General features: G+C 45.9%; 1 protein-coding gene across 3 annotated transcripts in view; it reads right to left on the bottom strand.

Moving 5' to 3' along the window:
• The window catches only part of SDK1 (sidekick cell adhesion molecule 1), a 391574-nt gene extending 391129 nt beyond the window's left edge, over positions 1 to 445 (bottom strand). For 2 of the 3 annotated variants that reach the window (XM_027656578.1, XM_027656580.1), the window contains exon 1: positions 292 to 445. The gene's annotated coding sequence lies outside the window, so the exon portion shown is untranslated. Of the gene's footprint in view, positions 1 to 142; positions 253 to 291 lie in introns of those variants that run through there. The other variant, XM_027656579.1, reaches the window with a different exon arrangement.
• Between the last annotated feature and the right edge of the window lie 6299 nt (positions 446 to 6744).

Raw genomic sequence — 6744 nt, 5'->3', positions numbered from 1 at the left:
TCCCGCCTTCCGTAAAGAGAAAAACTTTCCTGGGAGACTCGCTCCCCGCCCCCCCTCCCCCCCACCTTGTTAAAAAAAAATAAGAAAGAAGTAGTTATAAGAGAAGTGCACCCAGGATAAAGGGGAGTTAAAAACAAAGCACCTAAGCGCCAAGTTGATCAAACACGAGCCCCGCCGGCTCGCTCTCGCCCCCGAGAGCCGCCTCAACTTTTCTGGTCGCCGCAGGCGGCGGCGGCGCGACCCCCCCCGCGCCCCCCGCCATCCCCGCCCCGCGTCCCGGCTCCTCCGCACCTCCCTCCGAACCGGCAGCGGCGCTGCTGGATCACCTCCCGCTCCCCTGTGCACGGCTCTCCCGCCCACAGCGCCTCGTCCCACCTTCCCCTGACCTACACCTCCAGTCTGGGGTGATGGCGGGGTGTGCGTGTCGGGGGGAAGGCGCTGGATCGGGGGCTCTGTGCGTGTATCTGTGTCTCTGTCCGTGTATCTGTGTCTCTGTCCGTGTATCTGTGTCTCTGTCCGTGTGTGTATCTCTGTGTGTCTCTGTCCGTGTGTGCATCTGTGCGTGTCGGGACTGGCCGGTGGAGGGGGGGGGGGGGGGGGTGGTCGGCGTTTCAGTGCAGGTTCCACGGCCGCAGGAGCGGGGACACAAACACAACACCCCCTTCCATCGCCGCCGGCGCCGCGGGATCTGTTCCCCCCCGCCCTCCTCCGTCCCTCCATCGCTCGCCCCCATCAATGGCCGGGCCGCTCATTGGGCGGCGGGTGCGCGCGCAGGGGCCGCGCGCGCGCCGAGGCGGGGGCGACGCTGTCCCGCGCCCGCTGAGGGCACCCCAGCGGCACCCGATCCCCGTCCCTATCCCCATTCCCATCCTCGGCCCCGTCCTCCCCGTTCCCGTCCCGGTCCCATCCGTCCCCGTCCCCGCGCGCGCTCCCGGCGGGTTCGCTCCAGCCGCGTCCCCGCGCCAACAGCGCCCCCTGTGCGCGCACGGCGGTGCCGCGGGCGGGGACGCGCCGGGCCCGCCCGGACAGGCCGGGCCGGTGCCGCCTCAGCCCGGGCGAGCCCCGCGGGGCCGCTTCTCGCCCGCACGGCGGGCACGGGGCGGGAATGCGGTGACAGAGCCGGGGGAGCCCCGAGGGGCGGGTTAACCCCGTCCCTGCGCGCCGCGCCGTGCGGGGCTGAGCCCGCGGGGCTGCCGCGCTCCCCCCGGGCGCGCCGCGGTTCTGCCCCGCGAGCGGAGCGAGGGCTGGAGGTTGGCAGAGCCGAAGCCGGAGGTTTGGCCGCAGGTCCCGCTCCTTCTGCCTTTCTGCCGGGCTGTGCGTGGTGATCGAGCCGTGCAGCAAACACTGTACATTATCACACCAGTTGCAAGGTCATTTTTCCCCGTCATTAGCAGCTGGGTGTCGGACTGAGGTGTGTTATCCAGTAAAGCACCTTTTTTCCTCAAGCCTTTGTTATTTTATAGCGTAAAAAAAAAAAAAGGAAAATGTGTTCACTGTTTGCACTCCAGCACGTGCAAATGGCATTCCCTGGTTCCCTGGCGGCGTCTCCTGTGCCCAACACTCGCCCCTCACCTTTCCTGTCCGAGCCATCGCATCCATCAGCATCCAAAGCTGATGGGCAGCTTTTCCTCCTGGCTCTCCCTTTGTATCTCACAGGTACATCTTGTCTGCCAGACTCCCACCTACGCCAGTCCCTGCTGCTTCCAATATCCAACAGGTTATTAAGTTTTAGTACATCCATTTTCTGCCCACCCTTCATCCCTGTGTGTGCCAGCTTGTTCCTGTGTTCATGAAGTTGCTGGACTTAAATCCTTCTCCTGTTCTGGCACCTTTTCCTGGTAACCAAGAGATATGAGCTGTATTATTCACCAGCCATCTCTTCCTCGTGGTAAATAGAGTGAAAACAGCGATTCTGTTGAGCCTCTCACGTCACACTTTCCTTTTTTTGTGCACAGACCACATGAATAATTATCTACACATATCAGGACCCGGCGTTTATGATTTTCCCTTCAACGCGTCCGTTTTGAGAACAATGCAAAATGAACCCAGATTGTTTTGAGCTGCATTCAGAACTGACCTCAAGGAAGTAACAATCTGTTTGTAGCTCCCACTGCACCATTAATAGTCATTAATTTACTGCAGCATGAAGAAACCAGTAATTTTGGGTGGGACTGATTTGCCTTAACTGAAAACGGAAAATATATTTAATTATGTGCTGGGTGGTTGTTATTTTTTGAGGACTGTTAACAAAGGAGCATAGGGCTGCCCATGGAAATTTTAGACTTCAAATGCAGTTTGATATCTAAGAAGTTCTTTGGTGCTTCCTCATAAGTTCTGAGGGAGGCAGTTTGCAGTGGTTGTGATGTTATGGCCTAAAGTCTGCTGAAAGAGTCGTTGTCAAACTGTTAAAACCAAGATGCTACAAAGGAGAAACACTAATTTCTGTAACCTTGTTTAATTATAGTGAAAGTTTGTGTCATCTTGGAATTAATACGTTTTCCTTGTAGCACTTTAAATCTGTTCAATGTGCAAACATTAAGAGTAGGAAGGTAACCTATTTTCAGCATTCAGGCCTTGCTTTTGAAATTATTTAAATATGGTAGTGTTTTTTATAGTTGCCAGCTCCACAGTTTGGGTGAAATGTTTGCAATTTGTTATTTCCCTATTTTTAGCAATAAGCATGTCCCTTTGGCACGTCTTAGAAGACAACATTCATGGTTGGGGTTTTTTTCTGTTTACCTCGATTACAATAAATGTACTTAATATTGTTCATCAGAAAAAATTATTTGAAATCTTGTTATTTAGATTAGTAAAAGCATTTTACCATTTTACTGCTGATTCTCCCTTGTGCATGCATGTAACAAGTGAGGAACTAAACCATTAAACATGTAGCAGGAATACCATAGGAGAACAGCTCTCCCACTTAAAAAAAGCAGAAAACCAATCTGATGATGGTAAAGACAGAAAAAAAGAAGGCAATGAGTTAATGAGTTTTCAGGAATTTTAAAAGTAAGTAAAAGAGCAAAAGAAGCAGTGTAGCTACTTTCATTTAAAGGTGGAAAAAAGCAGATTAAAAAGTTTTTTTCAGTGACTGTTGGGTTTTGAAATGAGGTGTAAATGCAGTGAGATAATGACACAGAAGAGAAAGGAACAGAAGGCTCCAGTACTCAAGACAGGCCACTTAGTGAAAGGCAGCCTTCTAGCCAAGAAAATGTAATCTTGGAACTACTTCCACAGGAAAATCTAACCCATATTGTCTTTTACAAGATTTTATATCTTCTAGGGTACAGCTTATTGACTCTCTAACATTTGGAATTAGCTAAACTCCAATAGGCAGAGCATTCTCATGTACAAATAGTTTTTTATGCTTGTTTTCTGAGAGAGATGCAGAGGGTTGTTTGGATCTAGTGTTCCTCCTGATGCAGTCTCTGGTCGTAGTCACTGATGGGTAGCACCCAACTGGGGTATAGATTATACCAAATATGACAACCAGGTAATTGCTGTAGTTTAAAGAAAAAACCCTTACCAAAACCTTTGAAAATTGAATGGAGAGAGATATGAACACCATAACAGGCAAAATCATAATATATGCAATATATAACACGATAGTTAATATTCTAAAAAGGTCTTCATCATAAGTAATGTAGAACGATTAATATTTTTAATTCTTTGGATAGAAGGTATAGATCTTGTCAGTACCCTGAAAACAGCTTCATGGTTTGTTCCTACACTTCCATTTTTCTTCACTCAAAAGCTTAAAGTGCAGAACTCATCCCAGGCTATTTTATTGACTCAGGGCTGTCCCAGAAGGGTTTTATATTGCCTTTCACTTTCTCCCAGGAGGGACAGTGCTTTAGAAAACAATAAGTATGTGAGTAGAAAGTAACTTACTTTCAAATGGGATTGGTTTTCAGCATACTAAATAAACTATTGGGAGGGGGCTAAAATCCTCCCTAACGAGGGGACATTCCCAAGGGACATGGGGCAGCTGCTTTGGTTTTATCATGTAAAGATGTTTCTACGTCAATAATAAACGTTGGAAGAGAAGGAAAAAACTATCCCATTACATAGCTGGGAGCCACAGGGGAGACATTAGACGATGACTTCACCACAGTTCTGGAAGTATCTTCTGCAGGAAACGCTGTTGCAAGAACAAGAATAACTCCCATTAAATTTTACTGGGCTTAAATAACTTAATATGGTGTCAGTTTATAAAGCCCCAAACAAAACAGAATGACAAATTTTTGTTTTCTCCATGTGGTTTGAATTTACATAAAAGAAATTAGAATTAGATTTATGTACCTCTTAGGTCTGATTTTAAATTCAGAAATGCGAGCAAATTCAGAGTTAAATTCCTTCTCTTGCTGCTTAATATGATTGTGCTCAGGAGTTTGGGAACAGACGAGGTGCAGTTCTGAGGGACAGTGGTGAAAGTTGAGGGCAGAGTGAATATATTGAAATGTTTGATGGCTTTTATGAGCCTGAGAAGGACCCTGCTAGAGCTGTAGCACAGCTGTGTTTGTGTTCAAACACAGTTCAGCTGATGGGGACGATGTCTGTACAGTCAGGAGAAGGGGCTGACATAGCTTCTGAATTACCCCATCTCCTGTATTATCCCAAGGTAACAATAGGCTTTCCCATTTAGCCATCAGAAGACATTCACAATGCCCCAGCCATGTTGCCCTGCTGTGTTTTATGGAGTAGAGAGTTAGCAAAGTAACATAAAGGATCAAGACAACAGGTCCTGCGTTTTTGAAATGTAGACGTTTGAAAACATTCTTAGAGCCTCCCAGAGGAGGTCTACGGGGGCTGTAATGATCCTGCTCCAGCCAAGTTGGGCTGGAACGTAGAGACAGATCTTATTTTAAGAAGTCTGAGTCTTCAAACACCGGCGGGTCTGGCTCTCCAGCCATGGGTTGCTGGGTTTGCCCTTTCATGATTCAGATGATGCCCCAGGCAGGAGTGACCTGAGCACTTTGAGGAATGTCTGAAGTTGCCCGTAAATACGAGGGCGGACTTTGGACAAAGACTAAATGTTCCCGTTTAACCTCACCTTTGTACCTGTGAGAGGCCATCTTGGTGACTTCCTCAACCTTCCAGCTGATCAGGAAAAAAATAAATGAAGCAGAATCTGAAACCATAAGTACCAAAGAAATCTACTAAATTGCAACTGAATATTACTTCTGAAAAGCATGAATGCATCAGCTTACACTTGATCATACTGGGCGGAAGACCCTCAGAGAATACATCAGACTGGAGGGAATGCAGTGTCAGCTACTTTCTTTTTTTCCCCCTCCTTTTTTTTTCTTTTCCAGAACTAAACCAAAACCCATTTACAGCATTAAGAGGTGTTGCTTCTGCAACAGATAGAACATAAAATGTTAAACACTTTGAAATGAGATACAATATCATGGCGTTTGCCATTTTTTCAATGACGTTGATAATTACAAAAAAAAAGCAAAACCCAAAACTGAAGTCCTTGTATACCCTTCAAGATCCAGTGTGGTTTCTGTTGGTTGCAGTTTTCTTAATTTACTGATCTTTCTGTACTAAGATGCTATAATATTGCCATGGTTTCACCCAGAGAGGATTCTAGTTCAGTGATCAGGGAACTGGTTCTTATTCTTCTTGTTTTTGTTCACAGAGATATTATGAAGACCTAAATAGCTTTCTTGCAGTCCCTGAATGGTACAGAAGACTGCTTTTATCAAGTGCACGGGTTATTTTCAGATGCAGTATAAACGCCTTTTCTTAAGTAAACAAAGACATCTGTTGAACATTTTGTGAGGGGATCACATTATTGCAGTGAAGAACAGTGTTAAGTGTATACATGGAGATAATAGTCCAAAAAATAATGTGTCCTTGAGATCCTGTAATGAAGAAAAGCAAAGTGCTGGACGTGATGAGTTGGTTTATTATTACAACCCTGCATTTTTCTGAATTGATCAACATGATTCAGATGGAATAGCCTTAAAAGAAAAATCCCAGTGTGATAAACAGATAACAAGAAGGAGGATGAAAACAATTACCACGAGGGCTTGGGCAATCACACTCACTAAAGGGGATAAAGCTGAACATCTTGGCCACATTACTGCTGTCACAGGCTACAATTTGCTCATCATAGAAAATAAATGGGTCATGAAATGGGGAAGTGAGCTTTAAAGAACACATAGAAGGTATTTGCAGTGATTGCAGCATTGGCACCTTAGTTATAAATTATTTTTTCTCCATAGGACATGCATACCATTGGTTAGTAGTATTTTGAATTAAGATTCAGATCCAGAGGACTCTGTCGCTGTGGGGACTTGAGCAGAGAGTTTTCTGCCATAACGAGACCATTGCTTGTCTTCTGATGATATTTTGCCTTTATTAATCTTTTGGGCCTGAACACTTGTGTGTCCAAGAATTTTCCAGATTTATTGATGACTGAAGTTGAGACATCTGGCTTAGAAAAATAAAAAGTAGACCAGACTGTCAGTTCAGGAAGGTGAAGTAAGAGGGTTAACATGAGTGAGCCACCGTGCCAGCTGGATTTTACAACTCCTGCTATTTTGGCATAAAATTAATGCTGTCCCAAAATATTTTTCACCAGATATTTGGTGCAGAGATCTTCACCAGCAGGTTCTTATATTTAGCAGCCAAAGTAATTTATTTGTCACCACACTTCTGGCTGCATCCTTGTGTACATCAGCTCAGCCCTTCTCTTGAGTGACTATCTGTAATTCCACTGGCATCTGGTCAGTG

Source organism: Corapipo altera, unplaced genomic scaffold (assembly GCF_003945725.1).
Source record: "Corapipo altera isolate COAL_440 unplaced genomic scaffold, ASM394572v1 104, whole genome shotgun sequence".
Taxonomy (NCBI): Eukaryota; Metazoa; Chordata; class Aves; order Passeriformes; family Pipridae; genus Corapipo; species Corapipo altera.
The sequence above is the reverse complement of the archived record's forward strand: the minus strand, read 5'-3'. Positions and strand labels throughout refer to the sequence as shown.